This window comes from Pan paniscus, chromosome 12 (genome assembly GCF_029289425.2).
Source record: "Pan paniscus chromosome 12, NHGRI_mPanPan1-v2.0_pri, whole genome shotgun sequence".
NCBI classification, from domain to species: domain Eukaryota; kingdom Metazoa; phylum Chordata; class Mammalia; order Primates; family Hominidae; genus Pan; species Pan paniscus.
Genome location: NC_073261.2, coordinates 98,627,795 through 98,646,564, shown reverse-complemented (window position 1 = coordinate 98,646,564; position 18,770 = coordinate 98,627,795). Strand labels below are relative to the sequence as shown.

At 38.2% G+C, this 18,770-nt stretch overlaps 2 protein-coding genes across 5 annotated transcripts in view; one reads left to right on the top strand and one right to left on the bottom strand.

Moving 5' to 3' along the window:
- RBKS (ribokinase) overlaps positions 1-18,770 on the bottom strand; it is a 107,754-nt gene that overhangs the window by 88,427 nt on the left and 557 nt on the right. The window lies entirely within an intron of this gene.
- Positions 17,363-18,770, top strand: part of BABAM2 (BRISC and BRCA1 A complex member 2) — a 453,662-nt gene continuing 452,254 nt past the window's right edge. Inside the window, exon 1 of one of the 2 annotated variants that reach the window (XM_057301324.1) lies at positions 17,363-17,410. The gene's annotated coding sequence lies outside the window, so the exon portion shown is untranslated. The remainder of the gene's footprint in view (positions 17,411-18,770) is intronic. The other variant, XM_063594645.1, reaches the window with a different exon arrangement.

Sequence of the window (18,770 nt, the reverse complement as noted above, 5' to 3'; positions counted from 1 at the left end):
TCGTTGGATAGCTAGTTACCACATATTATACAAAGCAGGTTCAATGCACCCGTAATTTAAATAGGACTCTTGGTATTTTCTTTTAAATGCAGCTTTCATTTTGTTGCCAGTCTTAAAAGTCTTCTGCTGTCTCATCATTGGGTCTTTCCCCCCTTTTCAAAGAAGCTCTCCAGTGACGTTTATTTTTTACTAATTTGGCTAGGATTAGCTCATGGGCTTACCAAAACTGTGACTGAGACAAGTGTGCAGTGTGAGAAAGAGGCATGGTAAATAAAATAATGGGTGGGCCATGTGTGGGCTAAAATAACTGTTGGATTCTGACTTAAGGCCTGCTACCAGATGCAGCTGTACAACTGAAGTGCATCAACTCACTTGCCACTATAAAGTTAAGCCTGCCACCAGATACAGCTTAATTGTCATTTGCCACTCACTGATAGGGTTTTGATATGAGACTGCAAGCAGTTGATTTATTATGGTCTCTGTGCAGTCAAACCTCTCTGCTAATGTTAATCTGTATTTGCAGATGCTCCTCAATGCTAGCATCAGTGCCTCAGCTCCACCTTAGATCATCAGGCATTAGATTCTCAAAAACAGTGCACAGCCTAGATCCCTTGCATGTGCAGTTCACGATAGGGTTCACGCTCCTATGAGAAACTAATGCTACTGCTGATCTGACAGGAGGTGGAGCTCAGGAGGTAATGTGAGCAATGGGGAGTGGCTGTAAATACAGATGAAGCTTTGCTCACTTGCCTGCCACTCACCTCCTGCTTTGCAGCCTGGTTCTTAACACGCCACGGATCAGTACTGGTCTGTGGCCCAGGGGTTGGGGACCCCTGCTCTACAGGCTTAATGAGTTTGAAAAATAGTGTTCTAAAGAGCGGTTTATTGTAACGTAACACATTTAAAATAAATTCAGATAAATCAGAACTCCCAACAAATGTGACTGGATTACATTCTCTAGTAAAAAGAAAAAAGTAGTGCAGTTATAAAAAAAATTAATAAATAAAACAAGCCAACAAAAGACTAAAATCCAGGTATGCGCTGTTTATGAGACACATTGAAGGGTGAAAAGAAAAAAAGACAGGAAAAGATATACAAGGCAAATAGCAACCAAAACAAACCTGGATAGCTTTATCAATATCAGCCAAAAATTAAAAAATAAAAAAGCTTAGGGCAAAGACAGATAAAATATGGTAACTCACTTTAATCAAAAGGTTAAATTCATCAGCACCACAGGAAAGGGAGAAAAAAGGTTAAACTCGGCAGGAAAATGTAATAATTCAAGTCTAAGTACAACCAATAAAATAGCCGTAAAATACATAAAGCCAAAAAAATATATAACAACAACAAGAAATTGTCAAATCCACCATCACGGTAGGTGATGTTAATACAATTCCCTAGGTAAGCGAAACGTCAAGCAGACAGAAAGTCAGCCTAGCTTAATGAATGTATATGAAACACCACAGCTGAACACCCATCAAATAAGAAACATGGCAAGAAGGAAGCAATTTGTGGTGGAAGCAGAAGCTTGAATGGATGCAGAGGGGTAAAGGAGGCCAATAAAGGCAAAACACTGGCAGGGTTGGGAATGAGCAGGTGCTATACTCGCAGAGAAAGCCTGCAAATGGAGAGAGGAGTGAGGGTATGGAACACACATGAGGAGGGCAGTGGGGCCAGGGTAATGATGGAGCACTGGGGTAAAAATTAAAGAACAATCCATTTCCTAGGAACTTTCCCTGGTTCCTGCTCTTCCTGAGACCTGGCTGTTAAGCTAATTCTGGGTCACCTTGCAAACAAGTATCCATTCTTGAAGTAACTGAAATGATCCTCTGCTCATTACAACCCAAAGAACAAACCAGTTAAATAATGCAGTTTCCTTGTTGCAGCTGTCAATAGGGTTAAAGTTCTGCTGGAACCGGGGTCCCCACACAGACATTCTACACAGCTGCTATTCTTGGGCAACTGTGGCATGCAAGCATTCCCTCCTTCCCTCCACAAATGTTCACTGAGTAACTACTTTGAGCAAGGTACTGTGATAATTTCAAATGGCTTAAAAGAAACATTTTAGATAATACTCTGTTTTCTTTATGGTCTTGACAGAATACCAAAGAACTGCTTATGATTTTCATTGAGACAGCCTGAAGGACTTTAAAATTGAGTTTCTAAAAGACTTTTGGCAGAGTATTTGGTTGAAAATTTAGGTAACTAAAAATGTAGATTTGTATTTCTCACTTCAAAATGAAGACTTCTAACTCAGAAAAAACCAATATTGTTGCTATAACAGTGTATGAATTGTAATTTTTTAAACTGGTGGTAAAAATCCAGATGTAAAATATAATTTTTAAAGGGTACTGAAAAAACTGTTGCACAAATTATTTTCTGCAGTGATACAGAAGAATTGCATTTGAACGTATTTTTGACCACGAGAGACAAGCCAGTACCTAATATGTGATGTATTTGGGAAACAAACAAACAAAAAAAACACCCTGAAACAAAAAACCCCAAACCCAAAGCAAAAACAAAACTCTCAGCTTTTATTTAGAAAACACATCAACCATATACAAACAGAGATAATTTATAGCAGCCTTCTGTATGTATACAAGAAACACTCCAAGTCAAACTAGTGATATAAAAATCATAAAGAAGGTAAAGCAAGGCAGATGGAAATATTTTAAATGCTCATATGAAGAATTTAAGGCCTCAAATGTGTCTTCAATCAGTTGTCATAAGAGGAACCTTCTACAATTCAAAGAAACCTTGTCCTTGAAGCTCATATGACAAAAAGGTAGTTCATCACTGTGTAGAAAGTACTAAAAAGTGATTAAAATTGTATTCAATGAAGCAAATCTTGATTTAGTATGATAACTATGGAAGAAATTGGAATAATCTCAGATCCTTTTTATGATACTCAGTCCATTCTCCGCATATATTTGTTACAATTACTACATTCTAGACTCTGTGTGAAGTTCTGGAGATATTCAGACCCTGTCCTCACTTAGCTTACAGTTTAGTTTTAACATTGTACAATCACTGTCAGAATGGAGGAAGGTGTAGCCACTCAACTAGGAGGCAACTGTCCTGGGCGGAACTCACATCATTCAAGAACTGATATCACTGGACAGCATCATGTGACACAACACGTCAAGAGTGAAGACTCTGTATTACCACAGTGGAGAGACTGGATAACCAGGTATGATGCCACTTATACGTTGATGTGTTTATCTGTGCCAATCATGACTCCCCTTGATCAGGAATAACTCCAACCCCTTTCTCTTAAAGGTTAATTTCTCCAAATTGCTACAGTATTTTGTCACATTCACTCTACTTCATAGTTCCTGCTTTTATCAGTAAGTCACTTTTTGTCTACCCCTGTGGAACATTAAAATTTATGGGGAGTTTAAAAAACAAAAATTGATGCCTGGATTCCCTCCCTGGAGAGTCTGGTTTAACTGACTCTAAAGGGCAACCAGGGTTGAGAATCTCTCTCATCCATATTTCCACAATATTTTATGCTAGCCAGAGTCTTAAAATTCTCCTTTCACTCTTATACTATTAGTTTCTTTGCTGCAGAACTCTTAACCAGCATCTTTACATTTTCTTTTCTTTGAACTGTCTTGTTTAAAATCTTAAGGAGTGTCCAACAGAAAAATGGACAAAGGACCCATGGCTGGCAACTCACAAAAGAAACACAACTAACTAACAAACATCTGGAAAACATTCAACATCTCCTCTTGTAATCAAACATGAAAACATTTAACATCTCTCAACTAGTAATGTGTTCGTTAAAAATCCAGGAAATAGGCCTTTTCATACACTGTGAGTAGGAGTGTATTTCAGAAGAATTTTTATGAAGGCAAATAGGCAATATATTTCAAAAGTTTAAAAAATGTTATTTCCAGCCAGGTATGGTGTCTCACGTCTGTAATCACTGCACTTTGGGAGGCCAAGGTGGGCAGATAGCTTTAGGTTAGGAGTTCGAGAGCAGCCTGGGCAACATGGCAAGACCTTGTCTCAACCAAAAATAAAATATAAAAATTAGTTGGGCATGGTGGTATGCACCTGTAGTCCCAGCTACTCAGAAGGCTGAGGTGGGAGGATTGATTGAGCCTGGAAGGTCAAGGCTGCAGTGAGCTGCGATCGCGACACTGCATTCCGGCCTGGGTGACAGAACTAGACCTTGACTCAAAATAAAACAAAACAAAAACAAGAATGTTATTTCCTTTGGCCTAGAAATTCCAGCTCTAGGAATTTACCTAAGGAAACAGACATGAGTCCAAAAGATAAGTGTTCAAAGAAGTTCATCATAGCAAACAGAAACAACTTAAAAGTATTTATTTAGGGCACTGAATCAACAAATTTTTATATCTCTATGTAACAGAGTATTAAATGGCCACAAAAATGCTGGGGCTGAGATTGAGGGTGGCAGAGAAGGTATGAGGTTTACTGAGCTCCTTGCCTGTACAGACACATTTTTCCTCTTGCACAAACGTATACTTAGACATGACAGATATACATACATATGGGGACGCAAAATTGCATAAGAGGACATAAAAGAGGGATTACAAATGGGAGACGAAACAAAAAAATAGGCTAATAGGAAAAGGAGGCTTGGTGAGTAAGATGCAGAATAGGGACTTTACAAAGAAGATGCAAGAAACTAAAAGGAAAAGCAGTGTTGCTGTTATGGAAAACAATATGGTGGGTCCTCAAGAAAATTAAACATAGAATTACCATATGATCCAGCAATCCCACTTTTGGGTATATACTCAAAAGAACTGAAAACAGGGGCTCAAACAGGTATTTGTATTCCCATGTTAATAGCAGCATTGTTCACAATAGCCCAAAGGTAGAAGCAACCCAAATGTCCACTGATAGATGAATAAACAAAACGTGTAATGTACATAAATGGAGTATTTTTCAGCCTTAAAAGGAAGAAAATTCTGAAATATGCTACAACATGGATAAACTTTGAAAATATTATGCTAAGTGAAGTAAGCCAGTTACAAAGACTCCACCTATATGAGATACTTTGACTCCAATTATACATATGGTAGACTGTTCCACAGGTTACAGAGGCTCTGTGCATTTTTTCTTTATGCTTAAATTTAGATAATCTCTATTACTATGTCTTCAAGTTCACTTACCCTTTCTTGAGGACGTTATGCTAAGTGAAATAAGTAAGTCACGTAAGGGCAAACACTGCATAATTCCACTTATATAATGTACCTAAAGTAGTCAAATTCATAGGGATAGAAAGTAGAATAGTAGTTGCCAGGGACTGAGGGGAGGAGGGGATAGGGAGTTATTGTTTAATAAGAAAATCATTTCCGTTTAGGAAGATGAAAAAAGTTTTGGAGATGATTAGTGGTGATGTTTGTAAAAAAATGTGGATGTACTTAATGCCAATGAATTGTAAATTAAAAATGGTAAATGTTATATTATGCATATATAATAAAAATTGCAGGTCTGAAAAAAATTCTAAAGGACAATAATACTAAGTAATCTGATACTGATAATTGCAATATTAGCTTTGTTTTCTTTTTCAAGGAAATCGGTCCTTACTAGCACTTTTGAACACTTTGTCTCTTGCAAATCCAGTACATGTCAAACTTCTGAAATGCTACTCAAAACTTCACAATAACACAATGTGTTAGTATTTGAGAGCCAAAAGATAAAAACTTTAATCCTGGCTCCAATCTTAATTAGGTATTAGCTGGGGGAAAATCAGTTAATTCTTTCTAGACTTGTGCTTCCTATATTTAACATGAACAGGGTGGTCATTTCAACACAAAAATGAACTCAAGTTTCTTTGCTACTCTGATATTCTCTAGTTCCACAGTCTCTAAGTTCCCCGACAACACTTTACACATTATAAATATCTTTGTTACATGGGTGGTTGAGCTTTGTGTAGTTTTTTTTTCCCCCTAACAATGCTGTATTGGTATATGGAAGATTCTATTTTGTATTTTAACATTCTTTTTTATGTTTATATCTTCTGTCATTTCATTGCCTCCAGTTAATATTTGTAAATTTTTTGAGCTAAATTTGTCATTAGCGTCTCCATTACAATTATGAAAGAATACCTGTATTTTTTCTTAAATCTCAAAACAAAATTAGGATTTTTTCCCCTAGAGAAAATTTGACTATCTCTTAATTATTTGATACCATTTATTTTGATTTTTAAGGAATATAACTGCCCCCGCCCCCCCAATAAAAGTAGTAAGCATGGAATGCTTTTGTTCCATAAGATGGGATTCTTTCCAAGGACTCTACCTTCTAGGTCTTGTCAATGTGGGAAAATAAAGTTTCAACATTAGTGTTTCCTTATAAAAGATCAGAGAGCGAATGTTTGATTCATGCCCACTTTACTAAACAGTTGTTTCCAACTATTTTAGCCCCTAAATATTTCTTTAAGCTTTTTCCTCTTTTTGATTCCCAGCACTACTGTCCTAGTTCACGCCATCATCAACATTTTTGAATACTACTGTTTTACCTTTCAAATAGGTCTTCCTGTCTTCAAGAAGAATGCCTTTGATGCCTTTAAAACATTGGCTTCTTTTAAATCTGACTTTAGCACTAAATGAACTATGTGAAATATAAATCTGGCTGTCATCCTTTTTTTTTTTTTGCCTTTAATCAGTTTATTTTTATTTTTATTTATTTTTAATTATTATTATACTTTAAGTTTTACGGTACATGTGCACAATGTGCAGGTTAGTTACATATGTATACATGTGCCATGCTGGTGTGCTGCACCCATTAACTCGTCATTTAGCATTAGGTATATCTCCTAATGCTATCCCTCCCCCCTGCCTCCACCCCACAACAGTCCCCAGAGTGTGATGTTCCCCTTCCTGTGTCCATGTGTTCTCATTGTTCAGTTCCCACCTATGAGTGAGAATATGCGGTGTTTGCTTTTTGTTCTTGCGATAGTTTACTGAGAATGATAATTTCCAATTTCATCCATGTCCCTACAAAGGACATGAACTCATCATTTTTTATGGCTGCATAGTATTCCATGGTGTATATGTGCCACATTTTCTTAATCCAGTCTATCATTGTTGGACATTTGGGTTGGTTCCAAGTCTTTGCTATTGTGAATAGTGCTGCAATAAACATAAGTGTGCATGTGTCTTTATAGCAGCATGATTTATAGTCCTTTGGGTATATACCCAGTAATGGGATGGCTGGGTCAAATGGTATTTCTAGTTCTAGATCCCTGAGGAATCGCCACACTGACTTCCACAATGGTTGAACTAGTTTACAGTCCCACCAACAGTGTAAAAGTGTTCCTATTTCTCCACATCCTCTCCAGCACCTGCTGTTTCCTGACTTTTTAATGATTGCCATTCTAACTGGTGTGAGATGGTATCTCATTATGGTTTTGATTTGCATTTCTCTGATGGCCAGTGATGATGAGCATTTTTTCATGTGTCTTTTGGCTGCATAAATGTCTTCTTTTGAGAAGTGTCTGTTCATATCCTTTGCCCACTTTTTGATGGGGTTGTTCTGGCTGTCATTCTTGTACTTTGAGCCCTTCACTGGTTTCCAGGGCCTACAGAATAAAACCTAAGCACCTCAGCATGGCTGATTAGGCCTTTCATCACCACTGTATACCCTGATGTTCTAAGACCCAAGGGTTGCTGCCTCAGCAGATACCAAGCAAGCCATATGTGCCTCAGCACATACCACACAAGCACATCCATGATTTTGCTTCTGTGTGTAACCCCAGGTGGTGGAATGTCTTCCTTCCCCTTTTTTTCTGGGTTACCACCTGCTTATTTTTGAAAATTTGGCTCGGGGGCATCTCTTCCAGGAAGTTTTCCCTGTTCTCTCGCATAACCTGCACGCACTTACCATGTCATACTATAATAATCTCTTTTTGAGTCTGCCTTCTTCTCTGGACTGTAAATTCCCCAAGAGCAGTGCTATGGTTCAAATGTTTGTTCCCTCCTAAACTCCTGTTGAAATTTAATTGCCAGTGAAATGGCACTGGGAGGTGAGACTTTTAAGTGGAGTTTAGGTCATGAGAGCTCTGTTCTCATGAATGGATTAATGCCATTATCATGGGAGTGGGTTTGTTATCAAGGGAGTGAGTTCCTAATAAAAGGACAAGTTTAGCCCCCTTTTACCTCTCTCTCTTCCCCTCAACCTGCTTTATTCTTCTACCATGGAATGATATAGCAATCTCACCAGATGCCCTTGATCTTGGACTCTCCATTGTGGAGAGAACCACGAGCCAACACATTTCTGTTCGTTGCAAATTATCCAGTCTTAAAGGGGATATTACCACTGACCCCACAGAAATACAAATAACCATCAGAGAATATTATAAACACCTCTATGCACACAAACTAGAAAAGTCAGAAGAAATGGATAAATTCCTGGACACATACAACCTCCCAAGACAGAACCAGGAAGAAACTGAATCCTTGAACAGACCAACAATGAGCTCCGAAATTGAATCAGTAATAAATAGCCTACCAACTAAAAAATAGGCCAGGAGCAGATGAATTCACAGCCAAATTCTATCAGATGTACAAAGAAGAGCTAGTACCATTCCTACTGAAACTATTCCAAAAAACTGAGGAGGAGGGACTCCTCCCTAACTCATTCTATGAGGCCAGCATCATCTTGATACCAAAACCTGGCAAAAGAAAAAAAGAAAATTGAATCCAGCAGCACATCAAAAAGCGAATCCACCACGATCAAGTAGACTTTTCCCTGGGATGCAAGGTTGGTTTGACATATGCAAATCAATAACTGTGATTCATCACATAAACAGAACTAAAGGCAAAAGCCACATGATTATCTCAATAGTTGTAGAAAAGGCTTTCCATAAAATGAACACCCCTTCATGTTAAAAACTCTCAATAAACTAGGTATTGAAGGACCATATCTCAAAATAATAAGAACCACCTATGACAAACCCACAGCCAACATCATACTGAATGGGAAAAAGCTGGAAGCATTTCCTTTGAAAACCAGCACAAGACGAGGATGCCTCCTCTCACCACTCCTATTCAATATAGTATTGGAAGTCCTTGCCAGAGTAACCAGGCAAGAGAAAGAAATAAAAGGCATCCACGTAGGAAGAGAGGAAGTCAAACTATCCCTATTTGCATGATTCTATACCTAGGAAACCCCATAATCTTGGCCCAAAAGCTCCTTAAGCTGATAAACAACTTCAGCAAAGTCTCAGGATACAAAATCAAGATACAAAAAATCACCAGCATTCCTATACACCAAGAGTCAAGCCAAAGCCTAATTAAGGACATAATCCCATCCACAATTACCACATACACAAAATAAAATACCTAGAAATACAGCTATCCAGGGAGATGAAAAATCTCTACAATGAAAACTACAAAATATTGATTGAAGAAATCAGAGATGACACAAACAAATAGAAAAAACATTCCATGCTCATGGACAGGAAGAATCAATATCATTAAAATGGCCATATTGCCCAAAGCAATTTACAGATTCAATGCTATTCTTATTAAGCTACCATGACATTCATCACAGAACTAGAAAAAAGAATTTTAAAATTCAAATGGGGCTGCACACGATGGCTCACACCTGTAATCCCAGCACTTTGGGAGGCTGAGGGGGGTGGGTTGCTTCAGCCCAGGAGTTCGAGACTAGCCTGAGCAACATGGCAAAACCCCGTCTCTGCAAACCAACCAACAAACAAACAAAAAAACAGAAATTAGCTGGGCATGCTGGTGTGTGCCTGCGGTTCCAGCTATTTGGGAGGTTAATGTCGGGGGATTGCTGGAGCCTGGAATTTGAGGCTGCAGTAAGCCATGATCACACTGCTGCACTCCAACCTGGGGGAAAGAGCAAGATCCTGTCTCAAGAAAAATAAGGCCAGGCACAGTGGCTCACCTCTGTAATCCCAGCACTTTGGGAGGTTGAGACTGGCAAATCACCTGAGGTCAGGAGTTTGAGACCAGCCTGGTCAACATGGCGAAACCCCGTCTCTACTAAAAATACAAAAATTAGCCAGCCGTAGTGGTGTGGGCCTGTAGTCCCAGTTACTCGGGAGGCTGAGGCAGGAGAATTGCTTGAATCTGGGAGGCAGAGGCTGCAGTGAGCCAAGATTGTGCCACTACACTCCAGCCTGGGTGACAGAGTGAGACTCTGTCTCAAAATAAATAAATAAATAAAATAAAATAAAATAAAATAAAAATTCATATGGAACCAAAAAAGAGCCTGAATAGCCAAGGCAATCCTAAGGAAAAAGAAAGCTGGAGGCATCACACTACCTGACTTCAAACTATACTTCAGGGCTACAGTAACCAAAACAGCATGGTACTGGTACAAAAACAGACATATAAACCAATGGAACAGAATAAAGAGCCCCCAAAATAAGGCCACATACCTACAACCATCTGATCTTTGACAAAACAGATAAAAACAAGCAATGGAGAAAGGACTCCCTATTCAACAGATGGTGCTGGAATAATTGGCTAGCCACATGCAGAAGACTGAAACTGGACCCCTTTCTTACACCATATACAAAAATCGACTCAAGATGAATTAAAGACGAATGTAAAACCTAAAACTATAAAAACCCTGGAAGACAACCTAGGCAATACCACTCTGGACATAGCACAGGCAAAAATTTCATGGCAAAATGCCAAAAGCAATTGCAACAAAAGCAAAAATTGACAAATGAGATCTAATTAAACTAAAGAAAACTAAAAGCTTCTGTACAGTAAAAGAAACTATTGAGTAAACAGACAACCTACAGAATGGGAGAAAATTTTTGCAAACTATGCATCTGACAAAGGTCTAATATTCAGCACCTAAAAGGAACTTAAACAAATCTACAAGAAAAAAAACAACCCCATTAAAAAGTGGGCAAAGAACATGAACAAACACTTTTCAAAAGAAGACATACATTTTATTTTATTTGCAATAAGCATATCAAAAAAAAGCTCAACATCACTGATCATTAGAGAAATACAAATCAAAACCACAATGAGATACCATCTCATACCAGTCAGAATGACTATTACTAAACAGTCAAAAATTAACAGATGCTGGCAAGGCTGTGGAGAAAAAGGAATGCTTATACACTGTTGGTGGGAGTATAAATTAGTTCAACCATTGTGGAAATCAGGGTTGCAATTCCTTCAGAAGCTAAAAACAGAATTACCATTTGACCCAGCAATCCCATTACTGGGTATATACTCACAGGAATATAAATCATTCTGTAACAAAGACACATGCATGTGTATGTTCATTACAGCACTATTCACAATAGCAAAGACATGGAATCAACCTAAATGCCCATCAATGGTAGACTGGATAAAGAAAATGTGCTACATATACACTATGGAATACTACACAGTTGTTAAAAAGAACGACATCATGTACTTTGCCAGAACATGATGGAGCTGGAGGCCATTATCCTTAGCACACTAACACAGGTACAGAAAGCTAAATACTGCATGTTCTTACTTATAAGTGGGAGCTAAATGATGAGAACACCTGGACACACAGAAGTGAACAATACACACTGGGGTCTACCTGAGGGTGGAGGGTGAAAGGAGGGAAGAGGATCAGGAAAAATAACTAATGAGAACTAGGCTTAATACCTGGGTGACAAAAAAATAATAATGCATGGGTACAACAAACCCATGTGACATGAGTTTACCTATATAACAAACCTGCACATGTACCTCTGAACTTAAAATAAAAGTGAAAAAAGATAAATCACCCAGTCTTAGGTGTTCTGTTATGGCAGCACAAAAAGGACTAAGACAAGACAAGCAGTAACCATGTTTTCCTAACTGCAGTATTCTTTTTTTTTTTTTTTTGAGACGGAGTCTCGCTCTGTCACCCAGGCTGGAGTGCAGTGGCACGATCTCAGCTCACTGCAAGCTCCGCCTCCCTGGTTCACACCATTCTCCTGCCTCAGCCTCCCGAGTAGCTGGGACTACAGGCGTCTGCCACCACGCCCAGCTAGTTGTTTGCATTTTTAGTAGAGATGGGGTTTCACCGTATTAGCCAGGATGGTCTCGATCTCCTGACCTCGTGATCTGCCCGCCTCGGCCTCCCAAAGTGCTGGGATTACAGGCGTGAGCCACCACGCCCAGCCTCCTAACTGCAGTATTCTTAGTGTTTAGCACACTATAAGTATTTCAGTATTATAAACAAGTCATCAAAATACTAGAGCAAAACTCATCACAAAGTCCACCTTACTTTGTTCTCCTTAGGTTACAGACATGAAAAGCCTAAGGCACAGAGAGCTGGCAAAGGAATGGATTGCTAAAGGGACTGCTTTGTAATAGTACACAGTAGGTGCTCTTTCTTTGTCATATGCAATTTTTTTTTTTTTTTTTAAGAGACAGAGTCTCATCACCCTGTTACCTAGGCTGGTCTTAAACTCCTGGGTTCAAACAATCCTCCCACATCTGCCTCCCAAAGTGCTGGGATTACAGGCATGAGCCACTGCACCCAGCCATAATTTTTTAATGTATATTTTCATTAAAGGGACATACCAAATTTCCCATGAATGATTACTTTTGATATTAGGGAATACAGTTGACACAACTATGTTTAACAAAATACTAATTTAATAAATGATTGGTAACTGATAAGCAACTTTTCAGACCAATTTAAGAAGCAGAAAGAATAATGAAGGATATTATATTCCTCGAATACTGGGAAAGCATGATACTTTTTGGATCAATAATCCTTTTTTAGTTTTTGAAAATGTGACTGTAAAAGAGATTTCTCTGTTCTAAATATGACAAGCCAAGAGGCTTCTTGACTCTGTAACCTGTGTCCCAGTTACAAAGTACTCTATTATGTCAAACAAATACAAACTTTGATAGGTACAGTATAACTCTCTTTTATTTTTTTATGTTTAACAGGGTCTCACTCTGTTGTCCAGGCTGAAGTACAGTGTACAATCAAGGCTCACTGTAGCCTCAACCTCTGGGTCTCCAGCGATCCTCCCACCTCAGCCCCCCAGTAGCTGGGACTACAGGCTCACACCACTACGCCCAGCTAATTTGTGTATTTTTTGCGGAGACGGGGTTTTGCCATGTTGCCCAGGCTAGTCTTAACTCCTGAGCTCAAGCGATCCACCCGCTTGGCTTCCCAAAGTGCTGGGATTATAGGCTTGAGCTACCACTATGCCTGGCCATAACTTTTTTTTTTAAGTAATCTAGGTCCAATGCTTCATCCGCTTTGGATCTAAAAGCTTCTAAATTCACTTATTCCACTATCCAATTAAACCTTTTGAAAATTAGGCACTCATTTCCTGATTTGGCAGGATTAAGCTTAGATGCTTGGGTGAACACGAGTCTTATCTCTCAAGCCATCACTTTTAATTGGCAGCATGTAAAAAGATAACACAGAGTTTTAGTTGACATCAGAGTCTATTGCCATGGAAATATAAACATAGGTTTGTATTAAGCATGTCTCAAAGCAAGTTTTAGGACTGCAGAGAGACTTGAAGAGAGACAGGAAGTCAATTTTATTAAAAATTTATCCTTTAAATGTTGTAGTGCCCTAGGAGATCAGACCCTCAGTGATCTCATCCAGCCTCATGGCTTTAAATACCATTGATACACTGATGACTCTGAAATTTATATCTCCAGGTTGGACCTCTCCTTTGAGATCCAAACTCTTGTATCTATTTTCTTCACCTCCTCAATTTGATGTCTAGTAGGTACCTCAACCCTCCCAGTTCCACTCTGTGCTCCTGATACAGCCCTCTCCCACCCAACTTTCTCTGCATACAATCTTCTGCATTTTCGTAGAGGTCAACTTCCACTAATCCTGTCAACTCTACCCCAAAAATATAATAGAAAGATGCTTTCTCTCCACTTCACTGCTTTCAAGCTACCATCATTTCTTGCCTAGATTGTTGGGATTGACTCTGAATTTGTGTCCCTGCTTCTGTATTTGCCTTCCCCTTCATGCTATTTATTCTCATATAGCCCTTGGAGAGATCCTATTATAATCAAAATAAGATTATGTCACTCCCCTGCTCAAATCCTCCACTAGCTTTTCATCTCATCCAGAGTATGACTCAATGTCCTTTAATCACTGATTGCTGTCTCCTGACTCTTTTTTTCTTCTTCATCCATACTGGACTCCATGTTCTTCACTGAATAGGGCCTTTGAGTACACTATTCCTTCTGCCTGGAATGCTCTTCCCTCAGATTATGACTTGTTTTCTTTCCTCCTTTAGGTCTTTACTCTAAATAACCTTTTCAGTGAGGCTTTCTGAAGCCAGTAATCTAAACTTCCTATTCCCATCCCTCCTTACGTGTTTAATTTTTCTCCTTAGCTTTTACCTAACTTACTATGTAATTAACTTATTTCTACTGATACTGTCTTACTAGAATGTAAACTTCATGAGGCAGGGATTTTTGTCTGTGTTTTCACTGCTGTATCCTCTGCACATCAGGAAGTGCCTGGCACATAGTATAAATTCAATAAATATTTCTTGAATGAATAATTAAAAAAATGGGTGATACAGGTCATAAAAAATAAGGATTACTAATGAAAACATGATTAACAAAGGCCTATGAGCCTAACGTCTAAAAATATTCACACATTGTTGGTTTTTTGTGGAAATCTGTCTTTGGAAAATCTTTGACTTTATATCCCATAAGACCAGCGTTGATTCCTTGTATCTTTGTAATGTGTAACTTTAGAGATGAGTGTTCAAGAAGGAAGAGGATGATGAGAAAAATATAAGTGAGTATTAAATAATTTCAATTGTTTGCCATGCTGTATGAGCTAATGATTTTTAAAAATTATTACTACATACGACTTACTATTCATAGCTGACTGAAATTAGAAATGAAAAAAAGGTTATTCATTGATTGAATTAGCAGTGTCTGGCACACAGTAATGTAATATATAAAGTAAGTTGGGCTTGGATGCCATCCAAAAGGGCTTAGTTATTGAAGCAGTTTTATTTCTGAAGTGATACTAAAGAATAGGCATGGGTGTCCTGGCTAGTTACAGTTAAATTTAGGAATAAGGCACAGTAATAAAGATACTATCTTTAGACTTGAAAATTATAAATCCTTAGTTGTTATTCCTTATCAGTTTATAAAGTTAACAATGAATGTACAGACTACAAGCTATCAAATGTACTGTAGATGAAAAGGGCAATAAACACTAGTCAGAGTTAGAGGTAGAATGATATAATGGAAAGGTAAGAATTGGGGCCAGGCACGGTGGCTCACGCCTGTAACCCCAACACTTTGGGACACCAAGTAGGAGGATCGCTTGAGCCCAGGAGTTCAAGACCAGCCTGGGCAATATAGCGAGAGCCCATCTTTAACAAAATAAAAAATAGAAAATATATATTTAAAAAAATAAAAAAGAAAGGTTAAGGATTGGGAGACCTGGGTAGTAGCCTTTACTAGCCACTTACTAGCCAGTAAGTAACCACTTACTGGCTGTGTGATTTGGAGTAAGTCATTGAAGCTCTCTTCCTTATCTCACTTGTAAAATGTGAGGATAGAATGATAGGCTTCAAAGAGTCTCTGAGAACTAAGTATTGTAGGATTTTTTACTTCAAGCTTAACCACTGTGGTAGCAAAAATAACATACTCTCTGCTCCCCTCTCCCAAAGTATGTCCACATCCAAATCCCCAGAATTTGTGAATATGTTGTTACGTGGCAAGGGGAAATTAAGGTTCCTAATAAGTCACCATAAAATAAAGAGATTATTCTGAATTATTTGGTTGTGCCTAATGTAATCACAAGAGTTCTTATAATGTAGAAGAGGGAGCCAGAAGACTGGGGATCAGAGTGATGTGATGTGAGAAAGACCTGAACAACCATTGCTGGCTCTGAAGATGGAGGAAGGGGCCACGATGAGCCAAGGATGTGGGCAGCCTCTGGAAGGTGGAAAAGGAAAGAAAACAGATCCTCCTCGAGAGTCTCCAGAATGGAGCCCAGCCCTGCTGACACCTTGATTTTAGCCCAGTGAGACCTGTATCAGACTTCTGACCTCCAGAACAGTAAAAAAATAAACTTGCGTTAATTATTAAGTTTGGTAATTTGTTACAGCAGCAGTAGATAACTAATATAATCATGATACTAACTGTAACTAGAAAAGTTGCACCCAAGTTTATCACAGATGCAGGGTTTTAAATGAAAATCCTATACGCAGATTTTTGTAAAGATCTTCAGTGTCATAAGTAATGAGAGATCATGAAAAGTTTGTTGAAAACCTGTGGGAATTAGCAGAGAGAGTCTATATGGGAATACAATTTTTACTAATGATTTTTTACTGATGATTTTACTAATGATTTTGCTAATCATTAGTAAAAATTTTACTAATGATTTTGCTAATCATTAGTAAAATTTTTACTAATGATTTTGCTAATCATTAGTAAAATTTTTACTAGTGATTTTGCTAATCATCAGTAAAATTTTTACTGATTCATGTGAAGAGAAGAAACTCGGATATTTTATGAAGGAAAGAATATGGCCAAGAGGAGAAATTCTTCTCTGGGCTTCAGTTTATTTATCTAAAAACTGAAGGACTAGAATAAATAATTTCCAAATTTTTCTAGCTCTGAAATAAGACTTTAAAACCCTGACGGATGCTAAAATGGGCCTTTGACACCACTCCCCTACCCCATCCCACAAAGTACTATAGTTATTTTTAGTATCTGATGGTCAAGCTTCACAGAAAGCTCTCAGTTTGGTAACAAGGAAGTAGCTCTGAATTTTAACCCTGACACTTTTATTCAGGTAGGATGTATGAGAAAATTTTCTTTTCTTTTCTTTTCTTTTTTTTTTTTGAGATGGAGTTTTGCTCTTGTCACCCAAGCTGGAGTGCAATGGCGCGATCTCAGCTCACTGCTACCTCCACCTCCCAGGTTCAAGCAATTCTCCTGCCTCAGCCTCCTGAGTAGCTGGAATCACAGGCGCCAGCTACCATGCCCAGCTAATTTTTGTATTTTTAGTAGAGATGGGGTTTCATCATGTTCGCTGGGCTGGTCTGAAACTCCTCACTCAGGTGATCTGCCCACCTTGGCCTCCCAAAGTGCTGGGATTACAGGTATGAGCCACTGCGCCCGGTCCACTTTAGTTTTCTTACTCTTCTGCCACTTCACACATAAAATCATGGTAAACATTTAGCTAGGTGGATTTCCCATGGAATGAATCACTTTAGATGAAGGTTTATTCCTTTATGTAACTCAACTTTATGAATTTTTGATGAAACTTTTTCTAAAGTGAAATACATGCTCTATTTTTATACAAAATTTAATAAGTACCATATAACCTTTTCTTGAAAAGAGTCATCACCAGTAAAATCAATTGCTATATTGTGTTGTAAACACAGTAATGTTCTTTCTACACAGATGTCTGCAAACTATGGCCTGCAGGATGTTCTTGTAAGGCTTGGGAGGTAAGAATGGTTTTTACATTTAAAAAATATTGTTAAAAAAAATGTGACCTTGACCATATACGGCTTGCAAAGCCTAAAATATTTACTATCTGGCCCTTTACAGAAAAGTTTACTTACTCTTGCTCTAGAAAAAGATGTACAGGCCTCTTCAACAAATGTCTCCAACTAGATTCAATTTTATGCTCTGTCACCAAAGGAAAGTATTTTTATCTTGGCACAGTGTCTGACAGAATAGTTCTAATATTTGTGGAAAAATAAAGGTCATTGGTATTTAAAATTCTTTTGTTGCTTCTTCTCGTTACACAGTCTCCTACTCATCCTCAAGTTTTCGTCAGTCACAATAACTGCCTCTAGCAGTCTCTTCTCTAACTCCCACCTTTCTAATCTCAGTGGAAATTTGGTAACACAGCTTATAAATATTTTAAGGTAAGGTTAAATTGGTTACATGAAGACCCTAGACCTATTTTCTGAGTAGAATACAGGTGGTTTGGTGCAGCAATTTGGTGACTTATTTTGATTGTCCCAAAGCTTTTTTCTTTAGTTCCACGTTCTCTATTACCCTTTGGAAAAGCAACATTTCAGGACGAATGAGGTGTTACTGTAGTATACCTGATCATTTTTATAACACAAAGTAGCATTACAACTGAAGATATTCATCAAAAGACTGAACTGCAGTAATTGGAGTGGTAGGATTTTCTTGGAATATCTGAGTTTATTACTACTTTTACAGTGAACATACATTACTTTTGTAATCAGAAAAGCTACCTTAATTAAAAAAAAAGAAAAATCAGAAGGATCTGTCTACTCAATCTTACTGACCTAACTCAACAATTTTCATTTGGCATATTTTCTATCATAATTTGATCATAGTTTTTAGAGGTTGTAAATACTGTGTTTATGTTTTTATTTTGATTCATACTTGGCTTGCTCAAAAATACGCTGTAAATATAAAATACTGCAGTAATGCCGACAATCAACATGGTGAAAGGTGACAGTCTTTTTGATTTCTGCTCAACTCATTATTTTATACAATAAGCTCAGACGAATAATACCCAATTTGGATAATGTTACGCTTGACAAAACACTTTACTTCATTTAGTCCTCACAACAACCCTGTGAGGTAGGCACATTCTCGGAGGTAAAGTGACGTGGGCAAAGTTCCCTGGCTCGTTTGGGGAAAGGCTCAGCAGCCGGGCCAAGAAAGGTCTTTGGGGGCGCAAGTCTTTGGAGGGCAGGTCTTTGGGGAGCGCTTTGAGTAATATTAGAGCTTTCACTAAACCCTGGCCTCTTACGTCCCCTCCCCTGAGATTTACCTTTATATACTCAAGTTCTTTCATGCCAGGAAGGTAGGCTGAAGGCT